General features: G+C 41.5%; 1 protein-coding gene across 6 annotated transcripts in view; it reads left to right on the top strand.

Moving 5' to 3' along the window:
- The window catches only part of PTPRF (protein tyrosine phosphatase receptor type F), a 482,320-nt gene that overhangs the window by 190,399 nt on the left and 276,212 nt on the right, over positions 1-15,709 (top strand). The window lies entirely within an intron of this gene.

Genomic DNA, 15,709 nt, shown 5'->3' with positions numbered 1-15,709 from the left:
TTTAAGAAAATCGAATTTCCTCCGATCTGACTGTTTCTGTCAGGGTGACCCTAATTCCATTACAGCATTTTGGAAGCAATTCAGGATGATTGTTCTATACTTTCTCCCTCAGCTTCTTCGTGTTTGTCTTTTATGTGCCCTCTCTGCTTCCCCTTCTGTCAGCTCTTGACTGTGCAAGGGAAAATAGCTTTGCAGATTTCATTTAATGTTCATTTCAATTGTCAAGGAAAAGATGCTCTTTCCAGGCTTTTGGAATATATTGCTTACTAAAACCCCAAACACTGCAAATCTTTTTCTGAAAACCAGGAAATGAAAATCAATTCTTTCAGCAGAGGCCATTGAGGCTGTTGTGCGTTTCCCTCCTCTTTATTAGGCTTTGTGTCTGAGGTTCTGGGCAAGGCTTCCATTAGCTGGGGGCAGGTCTGGGTGACCCACCAGAGTTTCAGATAATCTCAAACAGAGTTTCAAATCCTTTGAAGAAGAAAAAAGCCACATCAGAAATGACCTGGCGTGATGGAGGAACAAAAGTGAAGCTTATATAAATGGAGGTGTGAACCAACATAGGATATGCTCAATTACCTGCACTTGACTTCTTGACATTTGGGAGGAACTGCATTTCTTTGGAGAAAGAGCATGGAAAGAGAGCAGTTCCGTCACTGCAGAATCTGGGGCTTATATGAATATCAATTGTATGTTTTCTTCTGATCTTGTTAATAATGGTTTGCAGAACATACAGCACATGTGTGTTTAATTTCAAAAAATTGAAAACCCCTAACAAATGGCAACATTTTGGGGATGTGGGTTGGAGGAATAGTGTCTCTTATTAGTGGGACACGGCTGTCTCTCTTACAGTTGCTGGAGCTTACGTGGCGCCTGCTTAAGGAGAGTAGACTTGCATCATAGGTGCCTGGCATCCCTCTATGGGGACTTTGTAAGTTTCAGATAGTTTAATAGTTTTAGGGGTCTTACACTGACAAATGGGCATTTGGCAAGGCATGCCATCCCTTTCTAATATTATTTTATTTTTGTTTTGTTACATTTATATCCTACTCTTCTTCCAAAGGAACATAGGGTGCCAAGTAGCAGGCCTTAGTCTACCGTGCTCCTTACTCACTGCCAACCCAGCAGTTCAGAAACATACCAGTGTGAGCACATAAATAGGTACCATTGCAATATATAGATATAGATATAATAAAAAATAAAATACATCATAGAGCAAGCTGAAAGAGTACTATATATATATATACAGTATATATGGCTTAACACAAGTAGAACCAGATGCTAGAGGATGCCAAAATACATTTGGTATCTACTTAGAATGAATCTAACCCTAATGGGGTCAGAAGTCATAGTTAGTATCCAAATCCCTTTATGCACAGATGATCACAACAGTCTTACTGGGGTCATTTAACCTGCTAACCTTTCCCCAAAGGAAAAATGTGGGTGTTCTTGGTTCTGTCATATGCACTAGTTGCTCAATGTTTAATGAGACCGTGAGTATGAAGATGCATCAATCTTGACTGATAGTTTATTGTTATCTTCCATTATTATTTATACGTAGCATTATCAGGATACATGACACCTCACAGAATGACAGAAACAAAAGACTTGGTCCTGACCTCTGCATCTTAACATTTGAACTTAGTGGTGGAAGGCGGTAAGGAGAAGCACAGAGCAAATAAGGGCTGATATCAAGCAGATGCAGTTTCTTTGGGTTTAATGTGCATTTTTATTCCTTTTCTTTTTTTAAAAAAATTATCATTACTTCTTACACCTGTTCCTGTGAAGATTGCAACCTGGGGTACTGTAATCACTGCTCTTGGTGTAGCTTCAGACTGTGAGCAGCATTTACTCATGATATGTTAATATAATGAACCTGGAAAGAGGAGATGTCATCCTACAACATATGCATATGGACTATTGCCCCTAAATAATTATTCTTATCCTATTGCCTGTTATAGAAGGAAGCCCCTCTTCAGCAGGCCTTAGTAACTTCCAGAGTGGTAGCTGTGTTTTTCTGTTGCAGCAAAATCTAAACTTTCGTGCACCACAGTCTGCAATGTGAAAGCTCTGAATTACAATACATGAAGAGGTTCAGTGCTGTTGCCTGAGGACGCAACTGAGACAAAGCATTTTTGGCACATAATGTGTGTTGATCAGCTTCCCAACACCAGGATATTTAACAGAAACTGGTTTGTGAATGACTATGGTTAATTATATAATTATCGCTCTCTATATTTCCCCCTGTATTTCATTTCCCCCTCACTTCATTCTTTACAATCCCCTTCCCACAAAGGCTGTGCATATGTACCTGCTTCTCAGGGTAACAATTCATGCAACTGGCAAAGTGGACTGTAACCCACCAAAGCCTAAAAATAAGTTTGTTTGTTTGTTTTAAAAGTACTACAAGACTCCTTGTTCATATTGTTTAGTGACACGAAGGATATATGTTTCGTGCATCTCAATGATTGCGTTGGCTGGATTCACATAATATCCAGAATTGATTTATTACGTGATTGTGAAAAACATTGTTGCTTGCATTGTTTTTAATATATTATGTTGGTGTTTACATTGCAAAACTACTGCCTGTTTTCCTGGATAAGCTTGTCTTGGGGATTTGCATGTGTTAATTACTGATGTGCTTGTGCATCACATGAAAATCCTGCCTATTGTAATTAATATTTGCTCAGATATTCTTGGTCTATCAGTATGGACAGAGAGATCAAAGAGAAGCCAATCTTCTATAAGCTTAGATTTACTAGATGTAAATTCATAAGGGATTGGGTGTGGGGATTGAGGAATGTCTCCACTAGATCTATTTTTCTCATTTTGCTTTCTGCTTTGTAGTTAGATTCCTATTTATTTATTAGTATTTCAGATTGCTATTCTAGTCTATTTGTCTTAGAGAGAAATAAATGTATATTTTAAAAGCAGAATTAGGATAATCACATTCCTTAGAATCAGATCAACCAGACTGTTGCAGTTTGATATAGATAGCAATATAATCTTTCTTGCTTGTCTCTGTTTTCCCCCCATATGTAGTGAAGATTATCCAAATGAAACCTGTTGCTGCTCAGAAGTATAAAGAACTGAGGGTTGGGACCATAAGCTAAAGGGGTTAACCATACAGTAGCCAATCATATGACTCTACTGTAAGACAACACAGCATGGTGCTTAAAAGCAAATTTTAAGCTGGTGAAAAGCACATAGTGGAATTTCTTGGAATCAGAGGTGTAGTGTTAAGACTACCTTGTTTCCAAATAATACTACTACTTCAGGTTGGGGTTTTTTTTAAGCCAACTGAGGTAGCAAGTAGTTATAGTGTGATGGGCATGGCTGTGAATTAAGTTAATAGAATATTGACATTGCTAATACTCTGCTCAGTTCATAGCTCTTACTGATGGAAACATAAACGTCTCCTCTTGAACCCACTTGGGGAATCTACAGTGTAAGGCTTTTGAACAAATTTAGAATGACTGCAATCTGTGTAATAAGAGCAAATATTGGGATTTTAAATGAATAACATCACTGGGGAAGCAGGCAGTATGGTATTTAAATAATATTCCATAGCTTTTAATGCCCTGGAAATTTGCAAAAACAAGTTACAATTTAAAATGTTGATGATGATGATGATGATGATGATGATACGTTGCAGCAAAAGGAGAAAATGCTGCTGGTGAAGAATTTGTGTATACAGTACTGTATAAAGCATTGCTGACATACTGAGTATCATACATAGCACCAGAGAGTCTAGTGTTCTTGCAATTTGATCCTTGAAAAACCTTATACATTGTCACACCTTCCTTTTCATTTACCAATAATCTATAGTCAGCATTATTATACTTTACCCTGTCTCTCTCTCTCTCTCTCTCTCTCTCTCTCTCTCTCTCTCTCTCTCTCTCTCTCTCTCTCTCTCTCCCCTCCCCCCAAATATTTAAAGATGGCTTTTCAGTTCCAGATGGTATGTAAGAATTTGTGTTTTTTATTCTCAGTAAGTCTGTCTAATTAGGAGGATGCGGACATTCTCACGCCGTCTGAATTTGATTACAGTAGGGATTATGAGAGAAAGCGAGAGCTAGAGCAGTAGTTCTCAAAAGGGTGTGGCAAGAGAGGATGGCAAGTGTGGTGCGAAGTTTTAAGGACAATCCAAAAAACATTTAATCATTCCAGTGTAATATATTATATTCTAGTATTAAAATCAATTGCAGAATATGGATAGATATATTTTCAAAAGCAAGCACTGCTAGGAGTTTGAGAACCACTGATGTAGGGTGTAAGGCAACCTGAAGTAAGATGCAGAAAATCCCATGCAAACCTGAGTCTGAGGCTGCAATTCTAAGCACACTTGTGACAAAAAATAAACCTACTAGCAGAACTGGAGCCTGGTATTTTGGTACCCAGGGCAAAAAAACCTGAAATGCACTCATAAGCCAACGCCATATTTTATTATTTAAAAATGATCAACAGTTGTAATAAATTGGTAAAGCAACAAGTACATATCATTTACTTGTTTTTTCCAGTTGTGGTAAAATTACAATAGCAATTTGATCAGAAATGATAGATAGATAGATGATAGATAGATAGATACCGTGTTTCCCCTTTTTTAAGTCGTAGTCATAATATAAGCCATGGGAGGATTTTTAAGATTTTTAAAATTTAAGACATACCCCGAAAATAAGACATAGGTCTACCTGCAGGCGTCCAGCAGCGAAGGTGGGAACGGGGCCCGAGGACGCCTCTGGCCAAAAATTAAGGGGGGTGTCAGGGAGTTCAATTTGGGGGGCGGAGTTGGAGGGAGGGAGACGCCGCTGACCGGGCTCGTTGCCTTTTTCTTTTCACGTCATTTTTTCCTGTAAAATGCCCGCAAGCCGGCTAAGCAGGAAAGAAAGGGGAGACGACTCGCGCGTTTTCTCTCCCCGCCGACACCTTTTCCCTCTTTCTCCCCCCCCCCAACCACCACCCTGAGAAGCTTCCTCGATCCGGTGCTGGGCGCCGACCCGGCAGGCCGCTTCCTTGATCCGGCGACCTGCCGGGTCGGCGCTGATCAGTGCTGCGTGGAGCACCAGATCGAGGAGCCGGTCTGCAGAGTCAGCGCCCAGCAGCGCCGCACGGAGCATCGCCTCCTCAATCCAGCACGGTGTTGCTGGGCGCTGACTCTGCAGACCGGCTCCGTGATCCGGTGCTCCGCGCAGAGGGGTGTTTGGCGGCGGCAGCAGCCGCGCCGCCAGAACGTTGTGGGCTGCATGGCCCAAGGTGCCAGAGCGGCAATGGGGTGATTGGCGGCGGCGGGAGCCGCAGCGCCGGAACGTTGTGGGCTGCATGGCCCGAGGTGCCAGAGCGGCAATGGGGTGATTGGCGGCGGCGGGAGCCGCGCCGCCGGAACGTTGTGGGCTGCATGGCCCGAGGCAGAGCAGCGGCCGGAGGTGACGGCCCGCTGCAGCGTAGGTGACGGCCCGCTGTTTCTCTGGGTTAGGGTTAGGGTCGGATCGGGCAAAACGTGGCGCGCAGCGCAGGCGCGGGATAAGGGGCGCGATCCAGCCTCAGCAGCCCTAGCGACGGCGAGGGGGGCGTTGCGAGCTTGCCGCTGGGTGAAGCAGCCCCACCCCACCCCCTTCAGAGTCTCTGGAGCCAGATCCCTCGGCACGATCACTTCCCGCCCCCACTGCTTAAGAGCAGCTGCCGGTGGAGCGCAGGGAGCCTGGAGGGGTGGCGAGGAGGGCAACCTGTCCATCTGCCCGCACCCCTCTCTTAACTGTTGTATGGTAACTTGGCAAAGAGGTTTCCCACCTCATCGTCCCTGCAGGCAGGCTGCCACTTTAGAGGGGAGGAGGGCAAGGGAGGGGGGAGTTCATTAATGTTTGGAGAGTCAGCTCGGGAAGGGGACAAAGGGAAGGCTTTAAAAGCGTTGCGAATGGGGAGATATTCCATTTTTTCCAGCAAGGTGTCCCAATGCAACGGCTTGAGTATCTCCTCTTTTACGATGCAATCTGCGCCAGCTTTCGCAACCGATAGGGCTCCAGCGCCGGCGCCCAGAGCGGATCTATCCCTAGACAGTTCTTCCTTCACAAAACCCAAGTCTTGTAGCGCCGTAAAAAAAAAAGACACCCCCTGAAAATAAGACACCGTGTTTTTTTTTTGAGGGAAAAAAGTTATAAGACGGTGTCTTAAAAAAGGGGAAACACGGTAGATAGATAGAGTAGATATAGATATAGTAATGTTCATCACATCAGTAGATAAATTGTAAATAAAATGTAGCTATTGAATAACATCGGCTGGTATGCAACTAATTCGAGGTTGTGTTTTGGCATGCTAGGCATTATAATTTCGCTCTCTTCTGCTGCCCCAACCGAGCCAATTGTGGGGGAAGCAGACAGGATAAAGTTCTGTTACCAGGCCTGGGCAATGTATTTTGGCACCTGAGGAAAACCCCCAAAATGGCACCCCTCTCCCCGCTAGGAGAGAAGCAGTGAGTGAAGATCTGTGTCAAACAAGGGGAGAATAAATATGTACATGAGGATCTGCTGCCCCTGTGGATCCTTGTGCCTGTGGTGGTTGCCTCATGGGTGAGTCAACCCTGTCTGTCACATGTGAGAGACCTTGCACAAAGCTTCCACTAATGACACTCATTAGTTGAATCCTATGCACTTTGTACATTTTTATACACACGCACACACATACACCATTAATCATGATTTAGGTGCCACCTTGAATCAGGCACCCAGGGCAAGAACTCTGTTTCCCCCCACCCCAGTTCCAGCCCTACACACTAGATTTATTTCTGAGTAAACATACACATGCATATGATTACATTGCGATCCCACTTGGCCTCTCCAAGATTGCAGGGCCAAAGAAGACATTGCTTTGAATCCCGACAAGATGTGTTCTAGCAAGAATAATTTTTCACAAAGCTCACTCTTGATATCTCTTACATAATAAATCCAATAAATCATTGCTTTTAATTTTGCTAGAACCATCCATTCACTGTCAAGCTTGTCTTTTGTCCATTCTCAAACTCTTAATAATGCCCTTATCTCTCTCTGATAAACTATTGACAGTGTTTTCTATCACTATTACTATTTCATTACAATGCATTTTTCTGCCGTATTCACAAATTGGCTTGCTTCTTTGATTCTGCATCTGTAGAGAGTAACTGAATGATGGGATACTTACAAGGTATTTCCTTTTTACTGGAAACGGCAAACTTTATTCTTTCTGTTGGTTGGAACTTGCAAATTCTGAGTTATATGTTTGGCATGGATGAATATATTGTCTCTTGCTAAATTATTGACTAATGTTCCTTGCAATGACTGCAATATGTGCAGGGAGGAGAGATTACTATAGAACCTGCACCACCACTAGCATGTATGGACGAAATCTTGTTTTTTTGTATGAAGTTTACTAACTGGTAGTATAATAGCCTAGCAGTATCATAAATGGTGTGTATTGATTGCTGTCTTTCAGAAAACCACTACTAAGGTACATCTGCTTTGTTCATATAGCATTTTTATTCTTACATTCTAGCAGTTGCCTTTAGAACAACAAAGCTTGCGGTAGAATAGTACACTTTCTACATACCTCACCGTTGAGATTAGGGGTAAAAATTTCACTTTAGCACTCTTTTTAGCCTACAAGTGAGTATTATGATGGCATTCTACAGGTTTCGATGGTGTTCCCATCCATTTCTGAGAATGTTCTGCAAAGAGCTATGGGTTTTGCTCTGAAATCCCTCCGGACCCTACTCTGAAGGAAGTACATCAGAAATATATGTTCGTAAAAAATAAAATCAAGTGAACAGTCAGCTTCATTGGCAGTAGAAGTTCTCAGAACATGCAAATCATTTCAGCTGTCAAGGAATATTTCAGATGCTTTCAGTTTAAACAGCATTTTAAGGAAATAGAGTGAAAACACCTTCTCACAATTGTCATCTGGTCTGAATGTCAAAAAGGACGTGGACATCTTTGAAAACATCCATCTAAGAAAAAAATTGACCCCATAGAAAAATGGGGGGGGAGCCATAATAGTGAGGGTTTTTTTACCTGAGGAAGTACAGTTTGGTCAGGATAAAAACAGTTGTTGGCAGATCCTATGCCCTTGGGGTTGGGGGGGGGGGTTATTGGGTTGTTGTTTTTATTTTGTTTATGTATTTTTTGGTTTTATATTTTGATTTTATTCTTTGAACCACCCTGAGACCAGGTATTGGGTAACATATGGTACTGTATATATTCAATTTATTATTATTATGATTAATCCTGAGAATAATTCAAAATCCTTAACCCTGATTAAAAGCCCTTCAATTAGTGACCCGGGGGTAATTCTGATGGTTGAGATGTCTGGTGGATTTTCTATCACATTGGGGTAGTAATTGAAATATTTTGAGCATCTTGCATAGTGTGAATTTCTGCAGCCAAACTTCCTGACCTTAGTGTAAGTTAGGGCATTTGTGACAATCAAATAACAATCTGCACTGCATGTAGACATTTAGCTCCTACAAGCCATTCATTAGCTGTTGGCCTTCTCCATAACACACATTGAGCTTTTGGCAAAGACATGGTTGGTCACCAATAGTAATGCTGGAGAAATCTCAAAAGGGATTAATGATTTTTAGTTGCAGCTGCTGCCACATTCTGATCCCTTCATTAGTCAGCTTGGAATCAGACTTTAAGCAGCTTTACATAGATACACCAGTTTTGTTCTGTGAAAGAATTGTGGGCTTTCTGGTTCTTGACTCGAGAATGTTTGCTATCTCTGGATTTTCCATATGTGTATCCACGAAACAAAATGTGCTTGTCTTGTATCATCCTTTATCTTGTGAGGAAAATAAGTTAAATACCTGCAGTTCCCCCCCACACACACACACCGTTGACTTTCAGTAGTCTTGCGGAGCTGAAACACTGATTCCAAAGCATCCAATGAATGTCTTATGTTAATTAGTTCACTGCTGTATTAAGATATCTAACATGGAACTGTGTCTAGTCCTTTTCTGTCAGCCATTATGATTTGCTGCGTAACCTGTAGCCCTCCATTTGCATCTAGACAAAAGAGTAGTACCACCAGAAGTGGGTACAAGGCTGTCAAGTGGCTGCATCCCACCCACATTTCTGGAGTAAGCCCAGCCCAAGATAGGTGACTATATCTCATTGCAGTTTACTGTGTAGGCAGAACTGCAGTCCAGGAATTTGCTCACACAAATACGTAGCCATCTTCAAATTGCTCAAGAGCTGTCACATGGAGGATAGAGGAAGCTTGTTTTCTCCTGCTCTGGAGGCTAGGACCCAAACCAAAGGATTCAAGGTACAAGAACTCTGACTAAACATTAGAAAGAACTTTCTGATAGTAAGAGCTGTTCCACAGTGGAAAGACTCCGACAAGAGGTGGGAGGTTTTTAAGCAGAAGTGGATGGCCACCTGTCATGTATGATCAGCTGAGATTCCTGCATTGCAGGGAGTTGAACTAGATGACCCTCAGAGTCCCTTCCAGCTCTACAATGTTATGTTTCTATGATTCTTAAGTGTTCAGGTCAGAACTGTAGGCTGTAAAGGTATACCACCTAGGCAGCTAGTTAACAGGGGTGTTGTACCCTTGTACCCTAGGAGCTGATGTGACCAAGTGCTTTTCCAAACACGTGCTGGGCATGCTTGGGATAAATCTTTCTTCCTAGGCCCAAATGTCCTCTGTGACTCAGAAGTGCCCTTTACCAGCTTTGTCTGGTTTGACAGCTGTGACTGTTCCTGGACTTGGATAGGCTGACCACTGTAGTCCACGCACTGGTAACCTTGGGGCTGCCCTTGTGTTTGGTTCACAAGCTCCAGCTGGTGAAAATGCAGTGGCCAAACTGTTGGTTGAACAAAAGTCCAGAGTAGCTAAGTCACTGACATCATCTACAAGCGTATCTTTGATTTCCTCAGCTGGCAAAGCTTATTTGATAACAAGAAGAAACCGAGGCTTCAAAATTGTTTTCTCCTTGCCAGTCCTGGGTAAGGGAAGGGTAATGATGGCAATGCACCATGTGGAGATGAGGAAGAAGAGGCGGCAAGAGTAGAAGTGGTATAGCTATAAGAAAGTTTTGCAACCCTTTAGAAAATTTATTGCCACAGCTTCAGCAATACACATGCAGAATTGACCTGGGCAGATATTTTAAAAGAATGTTGTTGTGTTACTGTGCTGTCCTAAACACAGAATATTTGTTTCTGCCTAATGAAGATTAGTTAGATTTCAGAGGTATGGCTTGTAACACACTGCATATTCAGAATGTGCTGGATTTTCTTGCTAAACGCTTATAATGAAGATTAAAGGGAAACTGTACCGCACTGTATAGCTAGCTAACTTGACTATTATAATGAAGTGATTTGTATTACTATGTTTTGAATGACACAAATCTATTCACAAGTTGAAAACTGCAAATCTGTTGTATAGGATTATGCTGCTGAAATGTAGTACAAACTACACTGCAGCTTACTATCCTAGTGGTGCAGCAATAAAATTAATCACACATTTGCAAAGCTAAGCAGGGGCTGGTATGGTTTCAAATTGGATGGGGAACCACATGTTGAGATTCCTCCATTTCAGGGGGTTGGACTAGATGACCCTTAGGATCCCTTCCAACTCTACAGGAATAAGGACCCAATGGCCCTCCAGAGGTTGCTGAACTGACAACCCACATCAGCCTCAGCCAGCATGGTCATCCCAATGTTCAGGGATGATGGGAATTGTAGTCCAATGATATCTGGAGTGCCACAGTTTCTCCACCCCTCATTTAGTTAGCAATTCTGTATTATACAGAGCATAGACATGCTACAGTGATCGTTACTGAGTGCCACAGAACACACTTCTTAGGTTTCTGTGGCCACAGGAGAGAGAAGCAGAGACAAGAGACAAAGACATATATGGATACAGTTTGAATGATTCTATTATAATTCACATGCTGGGAGGGAAGAGTGAATTCTGATTTATAACCGTTTCCTGTCTTATGTCCTTTTACAGTTGCTTTAGTCAGCAGATTCCTTGATGTGGGGAGTACACAGTGGTGTGTGTTTGTGTCTGTGTGTCTCTGTGTAACAGGAGGTGCCACACACCATGTCCCTGCTTAGGGGTTGGTGTTTTTTTTAAGAGCTCTAGTTTAAATCAAGATACATTTTGATGATCTCTTTCATGTGTGAGAAGACTAAGGCTGGCACCAGTACGATGCTAATTTAACAAGAGGGAAATTGCTGGTGCCACAATGGTATAAAATTGTATTAATGCAATGAACTAAACTTCTTTGTCATTTGAGTGGCACCAAACACATCACTTTTGTCAGGTGTTGCAACTGGAAATCATAGTGATATAACTGTTGCAGCCATGCTGGTGTTGGCCTGAAATATTTTGTAGAGCTTTGTCAAAAGAAAATATCTGTAGAGAAAGGGACCCCTTCCTTGCCCCACTGCTGCCCCACTGCTTTATTTTCAAGGAGTAGTTTCTGCCACTACTCCCTTTTGTTGCTCACTTGCAGCCCCAGAAAAGCAGAAAACGGGGGCTGTTCAATTAATGATTCAACTTGGGAATCATTGACCAGTGCCCTTTGAGCCTCCAGCCAATCCCTCTTAATTTATGCAAAACATAAAGTCAACTCTCCAGCCTTCTGCCTCTCTCCATGAATAGAGCAAATATCTGACTTTACCAGCTCTAGTCTTAGACTGCTAATAGGACGAAACCCAAAGTGATGAAGGCACATGAGGATTCCCAAATCCTGAGATTGGCAAATGCACATGGACTCCACTAGTCCAGTTGTGAAACTTTATTAAGAATACTGGCAAGAGAGCAATAAGGTCCAGCAGAAATTTGAAAAGCAAAAAACAAACAAACAAACAAAACGCCAATGACTCCAATACCAGACCACTTTTATCCTAATTACTAACAACATAATGATCTCAGTCCACTTAAGAGTAGGTAGTAAGGATAATCAGCTTCCTGGTACGTAGTATGGAAGATGTGAAATAGGCACTGTGTGATAAAGGGAGGGGACAAAGCTGCAAAGGCCATTCCAACCTTCTCTCTCCTTGAAGGGTGTGGCCCCCGGGCTCTTTCTGACCAAAGGAGAGCCACAGTCAGTTTGCCAGGTGTGTCACATTTCTCCAACCAGCACCTCAAGGCACTCATTCAAGAGTTTTGAATACTTGGTGGAGATACCAGAGATACATGACAACTTGATTTACAGGAAGTGGTGGGAGGCCTTTGTCACAGCATCTACTTCCTGCAACTGGGCTGTAGGGAATTAAGTAATTCCACTTAGAGATAGATTAAAATGTAATGTTTAGGTGTTAGCAAGGAAGCGTTGACTGCTGTGGTCAGGAAGGTCTCCTGCGGCATGTGGATTTAAATCACCAATGAATTTCTATATGAATAAGAAAGAAATACAGCAGCCTATTATAAATAATAGAATATGGTAATATTACTGCTGCACGCAACAATTCCACAGCCTTGACAGCACAGCTGTTAAGAGTTAGGATTTTAAAATATGTAGAATCCTTTGTCAACAGAGTTAAGAATGGCAACATTACATGGCTTATTTCTGCCTAAGAGTATTTTGTGGGGGAATTTAATGACAAACTGTTCTGCATTTTGACCTTTCATAAATATTCTTGGCTTTTGCATCTTCCAGTGAATTGGTGAGATTCTCAAATTAAGACATGCAGAATCTTAATGGCTACTCTGACATTTTGCTAGACCTGGCTGGCTGAGTACCTGAACTTGATTAGTTTTCTAATGTGCTTGCTCTGCCAAGCCTGAGACACCAGTGTTCGGGGTAGTTTAGTTTTCTGTAAAGTGATTGCACTGCAAACCTCTTTCCAATTAAAAGGTGATGCTGTTCAGGTAATGGAAAGTTGTTTTATTGTTCCTATCCCTTGGTATGCATGAAAGCAGTAAGGTTTTAGGAAAGTGATATAGCTTGTATTTTTGTAGCTCTTTATTTTATACAGCAGGTATTTATCTTCAAAAATGTGGGAAAACTCTCATGTGCCTAGCTAACTGGATGACAGAGAACATTGATCACAAAGACACCCCCTGCATTAATTATGGTGAGAAGAAAAGTTTTTCTGTTTCCAAAGATGATAGGGCTACTGTTTTATTTCAATACCAAAGTGATATGAGATGATGCTGGCCAGTTGTGGCAACCAAGTACTCAGGTTAATGCCGAATTCCAAGCTGATATAATGAGTAATTCCCCCCCCATGCAAACTAATTGCCTCCTTTTGGCTCTATTAATACGTCTTCCAATTAGGATATCCAATTCAAATCTTGGCAAGTATGTCATAGTGGGAAGCTTTTGGACTTCCCATAGGCATCTAGTCACTGTGAGAACAGGACGCTGGACTTGATGGGCTAAGCAGGATGAATCAAGCAGGCTCTTCTTATAATGAGCTGAAAAAACATAAATTGGGGAAAATAATGGTCAAAACCATAGAATAGGTAAGTTTGCTCACTTCCTTATGATTTTTTTAAAAAGAAAAACAAACCTCTAGAACACTGCATTTGGGCATTGATAATCAGTTGAGAAGGTAACTTGAAGTGTCAGAATTGGGATATAGGGTGCAAGGTGCTGTTGAGGCATGCTGGGAAATTTACTTGCTGATTCCCATTTTCCAGCCTGCAGTAAAAAGTCTGAATAGAACTGAATAGTTGCTGATTGTGTCTCCATATTTGGCAGTAGATCACAAATCTGATTTATAGCATTTGCTTGGCTTTCAGCAAGCAGTAAATGCATTGCTTAATTATTCATGGCAGATGTATTATTGCAGAAAATTAAGACATCAAGAAACAAGTAAAAGCTGTTACCGAAGAAAGCGATAAACAAAGCTAAAAGTGGAAAGAGCTGTTGGGTGATACTCCTGAAGCATCAGGGGCTGGCCCTCAAGATTAGATGTTTCACACCTTCTGAAAATAATTGGTTAACTTCCCAACTCCTTAAGCACCTTACTCGTCACACTTAATTAATAGTGTTATATTAGCTCGCAAGTTAGATTTAATTTGTTTAATGTGTCATTTGAATTATCACATTTACAAATGTGAGAACCCCACCCCCCACCCTGCTATTGTCACTTTCAGCACCGAAATGTGTATAAACAAATTCTCATTTTCTAGGTATTAACATCCTTGATTACTGTGAAAAACTCTTACAGAATCTATCCTAGGAAGGTATTGCAAAATAAAATTTAAAAGTGCCAAGGGGGTTTATCCTTAGTACTTCACTATTTTCCACAGCACTACATTATTGTGCCTTCCCTTTTAAGACATGCACTTAAGAGCCCTCCAGCCCCCCCCCATATTATTGAACTGCATCACCTCCAGCCAAAATGACCAATGGTCAGGAGTTGTAAACCAACAACATCTAGAGTGCTGGAGGCTTGCCACCCCTGAGTTAAAAGCTCCAACTTTTCGAGGAAGGGAAAATGCTCAACCCTGGTAGTTTCACAGAACCTTTCTGAAATTATCTGGCTTGCTACTGCTGGAAAAGAAACAATTATATAAAAAAGGGATGCTTGTAGATGAATTCTTGGCTGCTGTTATGTTCTGACACTAAGAACTGCACCACCTCCACTCTGATAACACCGTCACAAAGATAGCTCTGTGAATGAACTGAGATTATAATATTGGACCCCAAATTTGGAGAGTGGGAAGGGGCTGGCAATATTGGTCTACTCATCTGATAGCTACTCATCAAACTATGGCACTTCACTGCAGAAGATAAATGAAACAAGGTAGGAAGAATGAAGAATACAATATCTGATGACAGCCCAAAGAGGTTCCTAAAATAACTGTAGACATGCCTCCCTTAGGGACAGGGCAAGAGTCCTTGTTTGGCCCACATATGTGGCAATTGAGGCCTTTCTTCAGATAAGAGATGTCAAATTTCAGCAAGTGTGAGTGAAGGGATATTGGGTCGAGGGTGTGGGAGACTGGTATGGGACATAGTGAGTGAGGTTAAGAATGACTTGGTATTGAATTACTATGTTAGTGAAAGAAAGAATGGTTAGGTGTAATAATCTCAAACCTAGTTTATCAGAGATTGTTTTGTGACTTTCTATAGATGCAATTTCCTACTGTTTGCAAAAGTTGCACTAGCATTTTTCAGGAAAGATAGCTCAAATGAAGAATCCCAGTACAGGAGATGTTTGGTTTCTTCCTTAAAATAGGTAGAAAAGCTAGCCTGGTTTGCTAGTGCGGTTTCATCCAAGTGGGACTTGCCTTCAGTTGAAATGGATTGGATGTCACATTACTAGTTACTATGCGAATCTCTTCGTTTCTGTCATTTAATAAAATTTGGCTGAAGTCTGAAACAGAATTCTCCAGACATCTCTAGGGACACATTGTTTAAAGACAAAGTTTGTCATAGGGAGATCCAAAGAGGCATACATGGAACATTAGCAATAATCTGAGCCTTTACTGGGTTTCCATGAATCCCTGCTCGAAATTTGATGGTGTTCCTTATAGTTTGCGATGGACTCCTGAGGTATCCCACAAAACATCAATATATGATCTAGGTTTGCATCACACATTCCTTGCTAAGAGTTCTCTTAGCCCCTTAGTAAAAACTCGAAACTTTTCAACTGACCATTTAATCCTTAGCATCATGTCAGAATACAAATGCTTCTATTATGAAGAACATCAAATATATAGGTATTCTACAATACTTTTCAATATATACTAACACAATTGGAAAATTGTAAGGCTC

This window comes from Zootoca vivipara, chromosome 7 (assembly GCF_963506605.1).
Source record: "Zootoca vivipara chromosome 7, rZooViv1.1, whole genome shotgun sequence".
NCBI classification, from domain to species: Eukaryota; Metazoa; Chordata; class Lepidosauria; order Squamata; family Lacertidae; genus Zootoca; species Zootoca vivipara.
This window is presented reverse-complemented; position numbering and strand designations above follow the sequence as displayed.